This window comes from Pistacia vera, unplaced genomic scaffold (assembly GCF_008641045.1).
Source record: "Pistacia vera cultivar Batoury unplaced genomic scaffold, PisVer_v2 Contig570, whole genome shotgun sequence".
Taxonomy (NCBI): Eukaryota; Viridiplantae; Streptophyta; class Magnoliopsida; order Sapindales; family Anacardiaceae; genus Pistacia; species Pistacia vera.
Genome location: NW_022196413.1, coordinates 1,799,780 through 1,819,503, shown reverse-complemented (window position 1 = coordinate 1,819,503; position 19,724 = coordinate 1,799,780). Strand labels below are relative to the sequence as shown.

At 38.0% G+C, this 19,724-nt stretch overlaps 3 non-coding genes and 1 pseudogene across 3 annotated transcripts; 3 read left to right on the top strand and 1 right to left on the bottom strand.

The window, feature by feature from the left end:
- Positions 1-1,107: 1,107 nt before the first annotated feature.
- On the top strand, positions 1,108-1,227 carry LOC116109084 (annotated as a pseudogene).
- Positions 1,228-1,557: 330 nt separating this feature from the next.
- LOC116109078 lies at positions 1,558-1,676 on the top strand. Its single transcript, XR_004124715.1, has one exon. It is a non-coding gene; the product is annotated as a 5S ribosomal RNA (ribosomal RNA).
- Positions 1,677-2,005: 329 nt separating this feature from the next.
- Positions 2,006-2,124, top strand: LOC116109083. The gene has a single exon (XR_004124720.1). It is a non-coding gene; the product is annotated as a 5S ribosomal RNA (ribosomal RNA).
- A 1,505-nt stretch (positions 2,125-3,629) lies between these two features.
- On the bottom strand, positions 3,630-3,736 carry LOC116109079. The gene has a single exon (XR_004124716.1). It is a non-coding gene; the product is annotated as a small nucleolar RNA R71 (small nucleolar RNA).
- Positions 3,737-19,724: the final 15,988 nt, after the last annotated feature.

Genomic DNA, 19,724 nt, shown 5'->3' with positions numbered 1-19,724 from the left:
ATGTTGCCTGGTTTGGATGTGAATGAGATGTTAATTAATATTTCATAATCTTTATATTTGAATTTATACATACTAGAAAACCAATTCCTTGCTATATATTGAAAAACATACAAGGTTTAATCCTTCGCAAGTGCACAAGTCACAATCGCAGCATAGTGCACGAGTAAGGGTCGATCCCATAGAGACCGGAGATGCTCTTGCGATCCTTGTAACTAAGCCTTGTGAAAACAACAAGATTTGAAAAAAAGAAAAGATAAAATCGACATTAACGTAAATCTAAATCTAACTATATACAAAGAATCCTAGGGCTTTAACTCCATCATAATTATCAGGCCACATGTTCATCATTGATAAGAGCTTGAAAATATATATTTTGTTAGTGATTCAATTGGATTATTTGTGGAAAAATGTATTTAATTTGTGAAATTTGAGTTAATTATTTCATAAATACCTTTTACAGGATCACGGGTATATTTTGAGTATTTTCAGGTTAAAACTGACATTTGAAGGAAAAAGAATGATATCGATGGAATTCGTGATGAGTAGGAACAAACGGTGTAAGAATCGGAGTTGAAACGAGAAAGTTGTGACGTGTTGAAGATACAACGTAAAACCTGAAAATCCTTCAAGATGAGCATGCTTCGATGTTTCAATCATAAATTGAGCTGTAGAAATCGGAATTCGATGATTCTTGTGGCGTTGGAAAGATTATTCAGAGAGATACAAAGTTCATGTGTATGACTTTGCCAAATTCTGAATATTCCAGACTTGTGGGACAGAAAGAATGATCACCACAGCGACCATTTTTGATCGCCGCAACTATGGATCACAGGCATGTTTGGGTTATCGTATTCTCCTAGTCCGAATCTGAATGGTTTAAGGAATTTAATTATTTCCTAATCAACCTCCAAACCCTAGAACTATAAATAAGGGTCTTTAATTAGTTTTTAGGGGGATTAGAGAAGGAGAAATGACAGCTACTATTTTGGAGATCAGAATCGCAAGTGTATGAAATCATGCAAGTAGTAAAGCTCTAATGCACCATATCTCATCAGAACTCTGAAGTTAGGAAGTGTGCTTATATAAATAAATTGTGCAATACTAGACAGGTGCAACCATACCAGCACTAATGCATCGGATCCCATCAGAAGTTTGAAATTAAGTGTGCTTAGGCGAGAGCAGTACTAAGATGGGTGACCTCCTGGGGAAGTCCTCGTGTTGCACCCCTCCTTTTTGCCTCGCATTTTCCTTTTCGATCTAGGCTTCAATCCGTGCAGTTTCAAAAAAAAAAAATTCGCTCCAATCGGATGCCCGGTTGCAATGTTATTGCCTTCCGAAATTTCCCCTCCACTACGATAGGTGACCTCCTGGGAAGTCCTCATATTGCACCCCTCTTTTTTGCCTCACATTTTCCTTCTGTGCTTAGTCGTTTCGCTGTTTACTGACTTGCGATGGAATTGGAGAAGCCGAAATCGATACGGCAAAATCGGTGCTGTGAGCGAGAGCGTTAACGACTTAGGAAGTGTGCTTAAATAAATAGATTGTGCAATACCAGACGGGTGTGACCATACCAGCACTAATGCACCGGATCCCATCAGAACTCCGAAGTTAGGCATGCTTGGGCGAGAGCGGTACTAGGATGGGTGACCTCCTGGGAAGTCCTCATGTTGCACCCCTCCTATTTGCCTCGCATTTTCCTTTTCGATCTAGGCCTCAGTCCATGCAGTTTTGGAAAAAAAAATTTGCTCCAATTAGATGCCTGGTCGTAATGTTGTCACCTTCCGAAATTTTCCCTTCACTACAATGGGTGACCTCCTAGGAAGTCCTCATATTGCACCCCTCTTTTTTGCTTCACATTTTCCTTTTGGGTTCAGCCGTTTCGCTATTTACCAACTTGCGACGAAGTCGGAGAAGCCAAAATCGATACGACAAAATCGATGTTGTGAGCGAGAGCGTTAACGACTTAGGAAGTGTGCTTAAATAAATAGATTGTGCAATACCAGATGGGTGCGACCATACCAGCACTAATGCATCAGATCTTATCAGAACTCCGTAGTTAAGCGTGCTTGGGCGAGAGCAGTACTAGGATGGGTGACCTCTTGGAAAGTCCTCGTGTTGCACCCCTCCTTTTTGCCTCACATTTTCCTTTTTGATCTAGGCCTCAATCCTAATTTTCTTTCTTGAACTCATGTTGTTGAATACAATGATTGTTTTTATTACTGCAATTATGAACTAAATCCCTTTTCTAGTGCTAAAGATGTAGCCCAATTTATGAATATGTGTTCTTGATTTTTAATGGAGCATTAATTCTAAGTTTTATTATTGTGTGTAATGCTTTCAATTCTTATGGATCAAAGAGTTGAATGATATCATGGGTTGGGTTGAGATCGAGAAATGAAACCTGATTAGTCTAAGGTAATAAAACCATAGATTGAGCGAACATTAGAGATAGGTTACCGCGATCTGTGAAGCTCTGGTAAATTCCATAGAACTTAATGATCTCTTAGCTTCTAAATTCAACTTAGAGATATTTTGGGTTGTTGCTTAAGGGTTAATGCGCTAATTGTTCGAGAGAAAGTTAGTGGAATATTAGGGAGTTTGGCCTTTAGAATAAGTTTAATTAGGTTAGCAATAATTGTCAATGCATAGGATTGAATTGGTTTGAAATTGATGCCCTAGGTTTAGTCATATTGATCTTTTTACCAAAGTATTAATAAAATTCTGCTTTTGTTACTTTTTAGTTTGTTTTATTTTTCGCTAATTCATTTTTAACATTCTGTTTCATCAAATAGCAATAAAATAGACTAGTTTGGTACTTGGTAGGTAGTTCTCTTGGGATTCGACACTCGTTTACTTGAACTTTACTACTTGCATGATTTTGTACACTTGCAAATAGCCTGTCAAGTTTTTGGCGCCATTGCTGGGGAACTATTTTTTTTACCAATATCATTACGAATTATTTATTTATTAATTTGATTTGTTTTATTTTTGTTTTTAAAAATTAATTTTTATTTTATTTTGTTGTGTTTGTTTCTTTTAGTTAGAACTTGGAGAGCTTACGTTCAAAAGGTGGTGGTGATCTTAATCCTTTAGATTCTAAGATCGAGAGAACGGCTAAACAGTTGAGGAAAGAAAAGAGGCAAGCTAACTTAGAAAAATCAATGGCTAACATGGGAATTATAAATCCCAATGTGGAAAATCAAGAGAATGAGAATGAGGATATCATAGGAGGCAATGCAATTGGTGGAGCAGAAGTGGTTCGAAGAGCATTGAATGACTACTTTAGTCCTACTGTTGATGGGTGCTATTCTAGCATTAGGAGACCACCAGTTCAAGCGAATAATTTTGAGATCAAGCCAGCAATTATTCAAATAATTTAGCAGTCGGTCCAACTCGTTGGGTTACCTAATGATGATCCCAACTTGCATATCGCCAATTTTCTAGAGTTATGCGACACATTCAGGCATAATGGAGTATTTGATGATGCAATTAGGCTGAGGCATTTCCCATTCTCTCTTCGAGATAAAGCTAAGGCTTGGTTGATTTCTCTGCCATCTGGGAGCATCACGATATGGAACGAGTTAGCTCAAACGCTCCTTACTAAATATTTTCCACCTACCAAGTCTGCCAAGCTGAGGAGTGAGATTACCGATTTCTACCAACAAGACTTGGAGTCATTGTATGAAGCATGGGAAAGGTATAAGGATCTCTTACGGAGGTGTCCTCACTATGGTTTACCAATTTGGTTGCAAGTGCAAATGTTCTACCAAGGGTTGCTGCCAACTATTCAAAGCATGATAGATGCTGCAAATAGAGGAGCCTTGAACAATAAAACACCAGATGAAGCACACAATCTGATTGAAGTGATGGCAAACAATAACTATATGAGGACTTCGAAGAGAACTTCAACAAGAAAATCAATGGGAGTGCACGAAGTTGACCGTTACACCGCATTGGCTACTTAACTTTCAAACATCCAGAAGCAATTAGGTAATGTTTTAAAGATAAATGCAATTGAATCTTCTTCTCTAACATGTGAACTCTATGCAGGAAATCATTTATCCAAGGATTGTCAAGAAGGGAATCCATTTGCTCAGCTTGAACAAGCTAATTACTTCAATAATTTCCAAAAGGGGCAAGGGAATCCATATTCCAACACATACAATCCGGCATGGAGGAAACACTCGAACTTCTCGTGGAGCAACAACAACGAGCATAAACAACTTCATGTTTCTCAAACTCAAGAGCTAAAATCTAACTTGGAAAATGTGCTTGCCATGTTCATTGAAGAGACAAGCAAGAGGTTTGAGAAGACTGAAATCCTTGTCCAAAATCAATCAGCCTCTATTAGAAAGCTTGAGACTCAAATGGGGCAAATCCATAACATATTAGTGGGAAGAGTTCAAGGAGCTTTACCAAGCGATACGGAGAAGCACCTTGAGGAGTGGAAGAAGTTTGGAGAATTCAGAGGATGAAAAACAGAAGCAAGAACAAGAGAAAGATTTAAAGGAAGAGCAGAAGAACGATCGCCACGGTGAGCATGAAAATTTGGAGAAGATCGTGGGCATGAAGGACGATCACCACGACGATCATGAACCAGCTCCTGAATCATTAGAGGTTCCAACTTGTCATCGCGGTGATGAATCTGGTGGCCGCAGCGAGTGTGAATCTGAGCAGAAACTTTCTTCAAGCCATGCAAACCTTCCATACCCACAACGTTTGAAGAATCAGAAGCTTGACAAGCAATTCGGTAAGTTTATTGATATGTTTCGAAGTTTTCATATTAATATTCCTTTTGTTGATATGTTAGAACAGATGCCGAAATATGCAAAGTTTTTTAAAGAGATCCTTACACATAAGAGAAAATTCGAGGAACACGAGAAAGTCATGTTAATGGAGGAATGCAGCATGCTAATTCAAAAGAAACTACCACCTAAACTACGAGATCCAGGGAGTTTCACTATCCCTTGTATTATTGGTAGTTGTTATTTTGATAAGGTCTTATGTGATTTAGGGGCAAGTATAAATTTAATGTCGTTTTCTATTTACAGGAAACTTGGATTAGGAGAAGTGAAGCCAACCATCGTGTCTCTCCAATTAGCTGATCGATCAATAACATATCCTAGGGGGGTGGTAGAAGACGTCTTGATTAAGGTAGACAAACTGATTTTCCTAGTAGATTTCATAGTGTTAGACATGGAGGAAGATCGAATACCTTTAATTTTAGGATGACCTTTTCTAGCCACAGGTAGAACATTGATAGATGTCTACCAAGGGAAATTAATCTTAAGGGTAGAATATGAGCAAGTAGAGTTTGATGTTTTTGACTCCATGAAGTGTCTATTTGAATTAGACACATGGTTTAAGATTAATGTCCTCGACAACATAGTGAAGCAGAATTTTGAAGAAAGCTACCCCATTTCCCCCTTAGAGAATTGCTTGATGAATTCTAGAGATCATGAGGATGAAGTTGATAGTGAAGAGATAAGAAAGTGTTTAAGGTACTATAAATGCTCTACCACCCTTAGTTCATCTTGAAGCTAAAACAATCAGAGAAGTTGGAGCCATGGTATCTCAGTCCACTTTACCAATCAAGAAGCCACCTACACTTGAGCTCAAGCAACTACCATCTCATTTAAGGTATGCATTCTTAGAAAAGGATAAATTTTTTTCAGTCATTATTAATGCTTCTTTGAATGCTGTAAAGGAAGAAAAGTTACTACACATATTGAGGAAATACAAGAAGGCCACTGGATGGACAATTTCGGATATAAAGGGTATAAGTCCCTCAATTTGCACACACAAGGTCTTAATGGAGGAGAGCTATAAACCTATCATCCAACCATAAAGAAGATTGAACCCATCAATGCAAGAAGTGGTTAAGAAAGAGGTATTGAAGCTCTTTGATGCCGGAATTATATATCCAATTTTGGATAGTGCATGGGTAAGTCCAGTCCAAGTGGTGCCAAAGAAGGGAGGAATGACAGTGGTTTGTAACGATAACAACTAGCTGATTCCAACACGAACAGTCACGGGATGGAGAGTATGTATCAACTATCGCAAACTAAAGTCCGTGACTCGTAAGGACCATTTTCCATTGCCATTCATCGATCAAATGTTAGAGAGGTTAGCTAGCCATGAGTTCTATTGTTTCCTAGATGGATATTCAGGCTACAATCAAATTGCTATAGTGCCAGAAGATCAAGAGAAAATGACTTTCACATGCCCATACGGAACATTCACCTGCCGAAGAATGCCTTTTGGCTTGTGCAACGCTCCTGCAACTTTTCAACGTTTCATGATTTCAATTTTCTCTGATATGGTTGAGAAGTCCATTGAAGTTTTCATGGATGATTTTTCTATTTTTGGTGATTCTTTTGATGATTCTTTGACTAACTTATCTAATGTTTTGCAGAGATGTGTTGACACTAACCTGGTGTTAAATTGGAAAAAGTGTCATTTTATGGTACGAGATGGGATTGTGTTAGGTCATCGAATATCCACGAATGGAATTGAGGTGGATCGAGAGAAGATTGAAGTCATTGAGAAACTACCACCTCCCAATTCAGTGAAGGCTGTCAGAAGTTTCCTTGGACATGCGGGTTTTTATAGGAGATTCATACAGGATTTCTCTAAAATCTCTAAACCTCTCTGTGATTTATTAGCTAAGGATGTCCCTTTTAATTTTAGTCAAGAGTGTTTAGATGCATTTAAGTGTTTAAAAGCAAAATTAATCTCTGCTCCTATTATTGTTACGCCCGATTGGGAACTACCTTTTGAACTCATGTGTGATGCAAGTGATTATGTTATAGGGGTTGTTTTAGGACAGCGAAAAGGTAAGATTTTGCATGTGATTTATTATGCCAGCAAGAATTTAATGGGACCATAGTTAAATTATGCCATTACTGAAAAGGAATTTTTAGCAGTAGTATTCTCTATTGATAAATTTCATTCTTATTTGCTAGGTACCAAGGTTAATGTGTACACTGACCATGCTACATTGAATTACCTCCTAGCAAAATGGGATTCCAAGCCAAGATTATTGCGATGGGTATTGCTCCTACAGGAATTCGACTTGGAAATTAAAGACAAGAAAGGAACAAAAAATCAAGCAGTTGATCATCTATCCCGATTAGAGTCCAATGAAGAAGTTCGAGAGGAAGAGAAGCCAATCAACGAATACTTCCCAAATGAGCAATTGTTTGCTATTCAAGAAGGGTCGCGGTTTGCAGATATTGCCAATTATTTGGCGCAGAAAGTTATGCCTCCTGGAATGAACTCCCAAAGACGAAAGAAATTTTTTGCAGATTTAAAGTACTACTTTTGGGAGGACTCATTTTTGTACAAGCATTGCACCAATCAAATGATAAGAAGATGTGTGCCAAAGGAAGAGATGATGAATATTCTTCGTCATTGTCATTCAATGGAAGTTGATAGCCATTTTGGTTTGACAAAGACCGCCGCTAAAGTTCTTCAATCAGGATTTTTCTGGCCCACTCTTTTTAAAGGTGCTTTTAGTTTTGTTATAAGTTGTGATGAATGTCAACGGGTTGGGAACATATCTAGGAGAAATGCCATGCCTCTAAATAATATCCTAGAAGTAGAATTGTTTGATGTGTGGGGCATAGATATTATGGGACATTTCCCTTCCTTGTTTTCTAACTGTTTTATTTTTGTTGCCGTAGACTATGCTTCAAAGTGAGTGGAAGCGGCAGCGTTGCCAACAAATGATGCTCATGTGGTTGTCAAGTTCGTAAAGAAGAATATTTTCTTAAGGTTTGGCACGCCAAGGGCCATTATTAATGATGGTAGTTCTCACTTCTACAATCGCCAATTCACGACATTGTTAAGCAAATATAGGCTTACACATCGTGTTGCTACTTCATATCACCCTCAAACCAGTGGACAAGTAGAAGTTTCCAATAGGGAGTTGAAACGAATCTTGAAAAAGACGGTAAGCACTTCTCGAAAGGATTAGGCAACCAAGCTTGATGATGCATTATAGGCGTATAGGATGACATTCAAAACACCCATAGGAATGTCACCCTATAGGATGGTATATGGAAAAGCTTGTCCTTGCCAGTAGAGTTAGAACATAGGTCATATTAGGCAGTGAAGTTTTTGAACTTCGATCTACAAGCAGCAGGAGCAAAACAATTACAACTCAATGAGATGGAAGAATTATGAAATGATGCATATGAGAATGCCTGAATCTACAAAGAAAAGACTAAACAGTGGCACCACAAACAAATCATGAACAAGGAATTCAAGGAGGCAGACAAAGTGTTGTTGTTTAACTCAAGACTACGACTTTTCCCAGGAAAATTGCGCTTAAGATGGTCTGGTCTGTTCATAGTTCATCACGTGTTTCTGCATGGGGCGATACAGGTTCAGCACCCGACGAAGGGAACATTCAAAGTAAACGGCCAAAGATTGAAACCTTATATTGAGAATGGGAATGAAGACAAGAGGGTTTCAATCTTTCTTCAGAATCCTCATTGCCGACAGAAAGGAGTCGAGCTTAAGACTTTAAACAAGCGCTCATTGGGAGGCAACCTAAGACCTTAATTTCATTTTAATTTTAGTTCGTAAATTTTTTATTTTTTTTTTATTTACAGTTTTTTTTTCTTTATTGATAAAATGTATTTCTTTTAGACTTAGATAATTGACCCTTTTTTTTTTTGGTCCGCGGCAGAACACATTCAGAGTGCCCAAAAACACTAAAAACACACTCGTCGCGGTGAAACTATCCATCGCTGCAGCGAGCATCATAATTCAGCGTATTGGCTAAGAACAACGCTCGCCGCGGCGACAATTTATCATCGCTGCAGCAAACGTTACACTCGTGCACGCATACGATGAGCAGTACACTCGCCAGGGCGACAGAACCCATCGCCGCAGCGAGCGTACATTTAAAAAGCAAATTCGCATTTAATTGTGTGAATTCCCTACAACCCTTACTCTCTCCTCTCAAACACCCATTATGTTTTCTTCTCCTTACACATATCTAAACACCATTCCATCCATCATCCCTTCATCCCATCTTTAATTTTTCCTAAATTACTTACTAACAAACTCAATTTCAACTCACATTTCGCAGATTAAGGAAGCAATTCAGGATTCTCACAAAATCAAAGTTAGGGTTTCAAAGATTTGGGGTTTTCGAAATTGAGCCAATCCATAAAAATTCAAGGCAAGTTTGTATAGAATCAGGTTCAAGTATCTCTCACCCATTTTGCATTGTGTTATTGGTTGTTGAAGATTGGGAGCACCTGTTTAGCATTTTCGTAGGGTCATTGTTTATGCTTGAAGACCTATGTGATTGAAGTTGGGTGTTGTAGATATTAATTGATTGCATTGATTGAGTGGAGAAATTGTAATTGGATTCGGGAGTTTGTGGTGATTGGCGTGGGTGTTGAAATTGTGATTCAATTGATTGTATTGGTTGAGTAGAAAATTGTTATAATGGCACCCAAGAGAAAGCCAGGAGGAGATAGGAGAGAAAAAGGAAAAGGGCAGGCCTCCAATGATGTCTGGTTTGTTAGTCAGGCTGCCAAGGAGAGATATGAAAATTTTGCAAAGAAACCTGGTGGATTTATTGAAGAAAAAGGGCTGGTGTTTACAGAGAATGTTAAGGGGATCAATGATGTAATTCAAGCTTTGGGTTGGTAGACATTTTGCAAAGAACCTTAGGCTCCTGCTGTTGCCTCTGTAGTAAAAGAGTTTTATGCCAACGTTCCTAATAGCGTTAACAAAAAGAGGCAAGGAAGTGGTATTTACTATAGCCACTATTAATGAGTTTTATGGGCTATCGCAAGTTAAGATAGATGAGGATGCCTACGCAACATACAAGTAGGAAGTTAATTATGACGTAGTGATTAATTTTCTGACGGAAGGGAAAGGTACATGGTTTATTGCAGCTAGGGAACACATCCGTTTTGAAAGTAAGTTTTTGGACTCAATTTCGCTCATTTGGTTATATTTTCTTTGCTCTAGATTGATGCCTTCAAAGCACATGAGCACGGTTAGCAAAGCTAGGGCGATTTTGATGTATGCTATCCACCACAATATGAGGATGAATGTGGGTGTGATTATTTTTTTATGAGATTCTCCATTCGGCAAAGCATAACAAGACAGGTTTTTACTTCCCTCAGTTGATCACTGAATTATGTAAGCAAGCTCAGGTGCCTTTGAATTCTGAAGAAGTATTAATCCCACAAGAAGTATGTCTTACAAATCAATTTCTGCAAAATCTCACTAGTGGGGGCAAAGTGGAAGTATCCAAGACCAAAGCCTCTTCATTGAAGAAGCCATCCAAGAAAGATCAATTGACGAAGATGAATGAAGATATAGATAAGTTGAGAAAGCAATAGAATCGTCAAGAAGCCTAGATGACTTGGATGAGTGGGCAAATGAGGGTGCAATATGAGATGCAAAGATTGCAACTTGCTCATGCTAGAATAGCAGCGCTAGGGTGTGAATGGACTAATTTTGTGTACCCATTGGATGAGGAGGATGGCGATGCTTCTGATGATGATTCTGAGGAGAGTAAGGAGGAGTAGGGAGTGTGACACTGTTGGAGACCTGGAGATTTATGTTGTTGTGTTTTTGTTTGCTATTTTCAGTGTAGCTTATTTCTTTTTCTGTACTTGCATTTTGTTGATGTTTGTTCATTAAGTCCTTGTGAACTGTTTAAACGTCTATTTCAGTTTTATTTCTGGTTTGCTGATGCTCTCTATATCCATTTATTTTTTAATGCATAACAATGATGGCCGACAAGGTCCTTTTAGTTGTGATTTTTATAGAACAAATTTGGCGCACATGACACCATGAACTGGATAGCTTTATAACATTGAGGAATGTGGTAACATTTCATTTCCTTTTTCCTATTCTTAACATTGAGGACAATGTTGATTTTAAGGTTGGGGGTAGGAATTTAATTTGAGCAGAATTTTTTCTTTATGGATATGGATTTAGGAAGCAGAATTTTTTGTTTTATTTTGTGAGTTTTTCTCTTGGATTAATTTATATGTCTATGATAGGAATGTGACTACAATAACATTTAACAAGTAAAGGACATTAATTTTTGCCTTTAATTACAGATGAGTGTAAATATTAATGATATTTAGTTTGAGACCCTAGCGGTTTGTGGATTGGAAGTGGTTAAGTTTACCTACTTAGAGACGTTTTATGTGTGAATTTTCCATGGACATTTTTGCGATCTCAAAAAACTCTAGAACTTATTTGATAATCACTCGAGGCGAAATCCTAGAGTTCACATCACTTAGGAAATGATTTAGGCTGTTTTTGGACCGATTGAGCCTTTCAAGCCGATTTTTTTTATTATTATCATCGCTAGTTAACCCTTTGAGTTTTTTAACCACAATTTATCCTTGTTTTTCCTTCTTTGAACTTAATTTTTACCCTACCCTGATTATAAGCCTAAAACACAATCCTACCCGTTTTATCTTTAAGAGACTTAATAGTGATTCAAGCTTATTACGAGTGTTGGTGAGGAAGTGTAGTTTTGCCACAACCCAGGTTTATGCAAAGAAATTGGTTGGGGGTTGTGGAGTGCTTGTAAGATCAATGGAGTTGTGTGTGTGTTTTCTAGTTTATTCTTATTATTTTTGTTAAAAAAAGATCTGAAAAAAAAAAAAAGGAAAAAAAGAGAGAGAAAGAAAAGAAAAGTGGGCATTGAAAAGCATTGTGAAGATGTGAGATTATGCAATTGGGTATATTTTTAGTGTCGAAAAGAAAGAGCTCGGTAAAGTTTGGGAAGTTACTGAGTGAAAAAGGGAAGTGTTTTTGTATAATAGTAATAAGAATGAATTAAGATTATGTCTTATAATTTGATTTTTGTTGAATTCCCTTTCCGTTCTTTCATGAACCCATACCCTGGCCTAACGTTACAACCTTTACAAAGACCTACTGATCCAAGGTAGTGTGAACATCTACATTAGTGGAGAGTGGTTTGAAAAGTGAGCCTATGGAGTTTGATTCCATGATTCACCTATAAGTCATAGCCCGAATACTAAAATCAAAATTTTGTTCATGAATGTTATGCATAAAACCATCCAGGTTTGTAGACTAATGGTTTGTGGTTGTATGGATGTTTTAGGGTTGATAACGAAAATGGAATTGACGTTTGCATTGTCTGTGAATTTAGGTGATTTTTAATTATTCTATTTGTTTTGTGTATATGCGATTTTTGAGACAACTTTATGAATTGAACTAAGAAATTTTGTTAGTTTTTGTTCTTTTTATGTTTATTTTTATTTTTGGAGTTTAGGTTAAGTTTAGAGTGGATGTTTGTGGGTATCATCGCCGACCCTCACGAGACTGCAACTCATCCAACTAGGGCCGCCTAGGGGTTTAAAGGCTTGTTGCATACACTAAGTGCAATCCTGTCAATCTACGAAAGTGATTTAGGATAGTTTAGATATAGGTTTTAATGTTTTAATTGTTTGTTTTATTTTCAAGCTTGGAGACTTGTTTATCACTTAGTTTGCTAGGGATTATCGCTTAGTTTGCTAGGGACTAGCAAGAAGCTGATTAGGAGCTGTGATAAGAGCTTGAAAATATATATTTTTTTAGTGATTCAATTGGATTATTTGTGGAAAAATATGTTTAATTTGTGAAATTTGAGTTAATTATTTCATAAATACCTTTTACAGGATCACGGGCGTATTTTGAGTATTTTCAGGTTAAAACCAATATTTGAAGGAAAAAGAATGATGTTGATGGAATTTGTGATGAGTAGGAACAAACGGCACAAGAATCGGAGTTGAAACGAGAAAGTTGTGACGCATTGGAGATACGACGTAAAACCTGGAAATCCTTCAAGATGAGCATGCTTCGATATTTTGATCATAACTTGAGCTGTAGAAATCGGAATTGAATGATTCTTGTGGAGTTGGAAAGCTTACTCAGAGAGATACAAATTTCATGTGGATGACTTTGACAAATTCTGAAGATTCCAGACTCGTGGGACAGAAAGAAAGATTGCTGCAGTGACCGTTTCTGATTACCGCAGCGATGGATCATGGGCCTATTTGGGTTATCTTATTCTCCTAGTACGAATCTGAATGGTTTAAGGCATTTAATTCTTTCCTAATTAACCTCCAGACCCTAGCACTATAAATAAGGGTCTTTAATTAGTTTTTAGGGGGATTAGAGAAGGAGAAAGGACAGCTACTATTTTGGAGATCGGAATCGCAAGTGTACGAAATCGTACAAGTAGTAAAGCTTGAGTAAACGAGTGTCAAATCCCAAGAGAACTACCTACCAAGTTACCAAACTAGTGTATTTTATTGCTATTTGATGAAACAGATTTTTAAGAATGAATTAAAGAAAAATAAAACAAACTAAAAAATAACAAAAGCAGAATTTTATTAATACTTTGGTAAAAAGATCAATATGACTAAACCTATGGCATAGATTTCACACCAATTCAATCCTATGCATTGACAATTATTGCTAACCTAATTAAAATTATTCTAAAGGCCAAACTCCCTAATATTCCACTAACTTTCTCTCGAACAATTAGCGAATTAACTCTTAAGCAACAACCCAAAATATCTCTAAGTTGAATTTAGAAGCTAAGAGATCATTAAGTTCTATGGAATTTACCAGAGTCTCACAGATCGCGGTAACCTATATCTAGCATTCGCTCAATCTATGGTTTTATTACCTTAGACTAATCAGGTTTCATCTCTCGATCTCAACCCAACCCATGATATCATTCAACTCTTGGATCCATAAGAATTGAAAGCATTACACACAATAATAAAACTTAGAATTAATGCTCAATTAAAAATCAACAACAATAACGTCAACACATATTCATAAATTTGGCTACATTTTTAGCCCTACAAAAGGGATTTAGTTCATAATTGCAATAATAAAAACAACCATTGTATTCAATAACATGAGTTCAAGAAAGAAAAATAGAAAAACTTCTCTAATTGGCAAACGAGAACTGCAAGAATTCCGATCTCCAAAATAGTAGTCGTCATTTCTCCTTCTCTAATCTCCCTAAAAACTAATTAAAGACCCTTATTTATAGTGCTAGGGTTGGAGGTTAATTAGGAAATAATTAAATACCTTAAACCATTCAGATTTGGACTAGGAGAATACGATAACCCAAACAGGCCCGTGATCCATCACTGCGGTGATCATAAATGGTCACTGCAGTGATCATTCTTTCTATCCCATGAGTCTGGAATATTCAGAATTTGACAAAGTCATACACATAAACTTTGTAGCTCTCTAAATAATCTTTCCAACGCCACAAGAATCATCAAATTCTGATTTCTATAGCTCAATTTATGATCAAAACACCGAAGCATGCTCATCTTGAAGGATTTCCAAGTTTTACGTCGTACCTTCAACACGTCACAACTTTCTCCTTTCAACTCCAAATCTTGCATCGTTTGTTCCTACTCGTCACGAATTCCATCAAAATCATTCTTTTTCCTTCACATATTGGTTTTAACCTGAAAATACTCAAAATATACCCGTGATCCTGTAAAAGGTATTTATGAAATAATTAACTCAAATTTCACAAATTAAACACATTTTTCCACAAATAATCCAATTTTATCACTAACAAAATATATATTTTCAAGCTCTTATCAATGATGAACATGTGGCCTGATAATTATGATGGATTTAAAGCCCTAAGATTCTTTGTATATAGTTAGATTTAGATTTACTTTAATGTCGATTTTATCTTTTCTGTATTTCAAATCTTTTTGTTTTCACAAGGCTTAGTTACAAGGATCGCAAGAGCATCTCCAGTCTCTATGGGATCGACCCTTACTCATGCACTATACTGCGATTGCGACTCGTGCACTTGCGAAGGATTAAACCTTGTATGTTTTCCAATATATAGCATTGAATTGGTTTTCTAGTATGTATAAATTCAAATATAAAGATTATGAAATATTAATTAACATCTCATTCACATCCAAACCAGGCAACATATAATAATAAGTTTACTAATATATCTTTAAACGTTAAATGAAATATTTATTTAGAAAATTAGACTCATATTATATGATCCATCTATAGTATTATATATTTGAGCATTTACCGCCATGATTGATGAGTATAACCAGCTAAGAGTGTCTGATGATCTTGCTTTACTCAAAGAGCATGATCTAGATTTATAGAGATTATATATTTAAACATACGTTTCTATCATCACTAGTAGATTGTAAGGTAATAATACTTGGTTTTTTATCTCTATCTATTGATCAGAGCTTCAAGAAATCATTACTAATAGGAGGCAAAACTTCTTGTTTCGAAACTCTGAAAATGTGGCAAAACTTCTAATCCAAAGTTCAAAAAAATCAGACTTGGACTAGCATCTAGTCCTAGTAGATTTAAAAACAACTGATATAATTAAGAAAATTAGTTATATCAATTGTAAAATTAATTATATCAGTTGTACAATTAGTTCGAAACTTGTAATCCAATTTTATCATTTATAAAAATTAGTAATCAAGACAAAAAAATATTTTATACACAATCTATCTAGAATAAACCTTTTGCTATTAATTTTAAATTTATCTTTCCTTTCTACATCATAAACCCTAATTTTACTTTGAAATAATCAAGATGAATTGAGTTTGATCAATAACATGTATGCAAATATCTTTGGGTTTATTTTATCGTTTCTAACTTTCAATTGATTTGCATATTTACAAAAATAATAAGTTTGTTATTCTTTTAAAAAAGAAAAAAAAAAAAACACATGTGATCCAAATGTGTACACCTATTTATATGCTTGATATATGTTAAATGGAGACTAAAAAAAAAGAGTATATATAAAACAAGGATTGATAAAGCATAATAGTAAAAATATAAATGTAAGTGTTATTTTGTAAATGGATGGGGTTTATTTAGACCTTTAGATATGTTTAAAAAATTTAATGGGGTAAATTTATGTTGTGTGTGATTTTTCCATCAAGCTTAGAGGATTGCGAGGTTATAGCCTGATCTAGAATTAGCTCGATTCTACCAATTGTCCAACCCAGCATAAGCTCGTCGAGTTATAGCTCAACCTAGCACAAGCTAGTCGCGACCAATCCTTACAGTTGTTTAACCAATTCATAGATAACTTCGGATCCCGAATATCTTGGGAAGGATAAGATTGACAACAATCTTTGCACAATCACAGTGCCCAATCACAAGAACATTGGAGTTGCACTTCAAATTTGGTTGTAATCCCTTTATTTTCGCTCTTTCCTTTATACACAATATGTATATAAACCCCCTCCAACAATGAGAAAGAGGTTAGCAAATATTTCTAAGACTGTCATTGTAAGCTCTCACAACAAATATAAGAACGTAGGCTCAAAAGTTCATCTCGCCGAACCACTTTAAAAAACCTTTGGTCATTTACTTTACTACATTTCATTATTTATTCATTGTTGATTACCCGTAATCACACACACATCAGTTCCGATCCCATCAAGGTCGATCAGATCACTCTAATTGGTGTATTTTTGCATCAATATTGTGGCGCTAAAAGGAGGGCCTTCGCAAAAATCCCAAAAATTCCGACAAGCAATCCCAGTGACCTGATCACTCCAGGCCCACAATGGTGCGTACAAGATTGGAAATGACAACATGGAAACCACCCATCAGGAAGTACACCAAGACTTCGTCGGACGTCGATTGCCAATGTCGCCGGTGCAGCAAGCCATAAACCAATTGGGGGTAGGGACATCAAATCTCGAGAACGGCCAACTAGTGGAGATGATTTGAATGATGGTTGCACAAGCAGTGCAACAAAATGTGACCGAGCTAAGGAATCAACAGCAAGCCCCCTAGGATCTTGACCAACCACGTTCCACAGACGTCACTCTGACGGGGCGGCCCTCGGCTAGAAACTAGTTTTGTTCATAAGCACCGAGGCACGATCGACGGCGTCGGCACCATCTAGAATATTCTACGCAAGAAAGAGAATCTTGTGGGCAAACTAACCCTAGGAGGTGACGGGGCAAGCAGCCCATAAGAGAGGGCAAAGACAAGGGTCACCAGAGAGATACCAAACCTGCTTGACGATACCCCCATGCCCGAGACAGGCTCAGTCCTCGCAAGCTCGCGAGATAAGTCATGTCTACCAATCTAGCAATGATCGACATTTCGATTATAACCAATGTCGCGAGCAACGCATTGACGAGCATGATAGCACCTACCAACTTAGCTATCATGAATCGACATCGCGCATCAATATGCATAATGGATGAGGCTCACAAGCAACAGATTTGTGAAATCACTTGCTCAAGGTAAGGCTCAACAGAGCTAGCCAAGGCAATCACAATGAAGACCTAGATCGAGTACAGAAAATGCTCGACGATCTAAGGGTCTGCCAGAACAATGCGATATAAGAGATAGTAAGTTCTCCCTTTACAGAGGAAGTTCGCTAGGCCCCGCTTCCCCAGGGATTCAGGGAGCTAAAAAGCAGGTTCGATGGGAGAGGAGATGCCAGGGAGCACCTCGACACTTTTAATGACCCGATGGAGTTACACTAGGTTTGTAACTTAGCAAAATGCCACTACTTCGCGGTCACGCTAGTAGGGCATGCCAAGTGGTAGTACAAAAGACTCAAGGCGAACTCCATTAGTTCTTAGCAACAATTCTTCTTGCTATACCTAAGCAATTTCAAGCAAGGAGACAGTTCGTAGTGTCGTTCAGCTATTTGACCAACATTCGTTAGGAAATAGACAAAACATTGACCTCGTATTTAACGAGGTTCCAAAATGAGCAGGCAAAGGTCGTGATCACCTGAAGAGTCGATCCGGACTTTGCTGATTGCAGGCATCAGGCCGCAAACGGAACTGTGGAAAGAGCTCCAAAGTGAAGATCATGTGAGCTTGGCAAGTTTTTACCAAATGGCTACCAAGTATCAACAAGTAGAAAGCTTGCTAGCGCCCTAGCCATAAGCTAGCCAAGAAGAGCCCCAAACAAGTCACAAGATCGCCTAGCAAACAAGCAGACGGGCCAAGATGACAATGACAGGGATTGGAATATGTCCCAAAAGAGACAAAGAACAAATAATCACGAGGACAAGCAGCCTTTCCCGCGATATGCAGAATACACCTCCCTCATGCAAGACATAGCTCACATATATGAAGTCTCCCGTGAAGCAAAAAGGTTGCCCGCTCTAGAAAGATTGGGGGAGGGGGGGGTTGTTCTCTTAGCAGAAGAGATCGGCAAAAATATTGCCGATACCATCAGGACATCAGGCACAATACCAACTAGTGTCAGGCTTTAAATGACGCCATCGAAGATCTGATAAAAAGGAGCTACCTCAAAGAATTTGTTAAGGAGGCACCAACGAGCAAAGGCACAGGCGAGCAAAATAACCAAATCCAACAAGCCCTGGCCAACACCAACAATGAAGTCCTGCTGGGCATGATTTACGGGGGTTCAAATATTGTAGGGAGCTCAAGGCACTCTCGCTCGAGTAATGAGCTTTGAGGAGAAGCCGCTTCGACAAGGGAGAGAGGTGGTAGGATTCACAGTCGAACAGTGTGAAGAATCCCCTTGCCATAAGCCAAGATTGGCAATGCTAGGGTATTGAGGGTGATGGTCGATAATGGAAATGCGGCGAACATCATATTCTTAGGAACTTTCCAAGAAATGAGGTCACGGAGAGAAACTTGAGCGCACGTCCATGGCTACTCTATGGATTCACTAGAGGTAGCCTAGTCCCTAAGGGAATGATCGACCTACTCGTGACTCTAGGGGCAGAACCCAAAATCAGGACTGTGATGGCAGAATTCTTAGTGGTGGACTGCCTGACCACTTATAATGTCATCCTTGGAAGACTGATCCTGGATGCTTTGAGAGCAGTCACTTTAGTACGTTGCCAAGCAATATGGTTCCCGACTATGGGGGGCAGGGGGGTAAGAATCTCGAGAATGTTACAATTGGGCCATTAATGTTGCACTAAAATGGTCGTTCTCGAGGACAATGGTCATTATAAAATCTGAGCCGCACCCCGGACCTCTGGAGGATACCATAGATCTTCGCATCTATAGCAAGAAATATCTATCAGCGAGGAAGACCTAACTCACGTACTGAAGCTCAGTAGCAGTCTGAGCAAAGAAATGGCCGATAATCTCAACATATTCACATGGGTGCATGCTGATATGGTGGGGATCAGCCTTGAGGTAATGTGCCACAGATTGAACATCAACCCAATAGCTCAACCAATCAGACAAAAGAGAATATCTATGGATTCATAGTGCTTTAAAGTGAAGTACCTAGACTAGCTCGCCAACCCAGTCTTAGTGAAGAAGTCAAATGGCAAGTGACGAACTTGCGTCGACTTCACAAACTTGAATAAAGCATGTCCCAAAGACAGCTTTCCGCTACCCTAGATCGACCAGTTAGTAGATACAACAGTTGGGAATGCACTACTCAACTTCATGGATGCATACTCAGGATACAACCAAATCCCGATGTACTAGCTCGATGAAGAACACACCTCCTTTATTACTGATCGGGTATATATTGTTATATGGTTATGCCATTTGGCTTGAAGAATGCTGGCGCGACCTACCAGCATTTGGTGAACAAGATGTTCGTTGACCAAATTGGCAAAACAATGGAGGTGTACATCAACGACATGCTCATCAAATCAAAGCTCGCTGAAAGCCACATTGAGCACTTGGGGGAAATGTTTGACATCCTTAGAAAATACA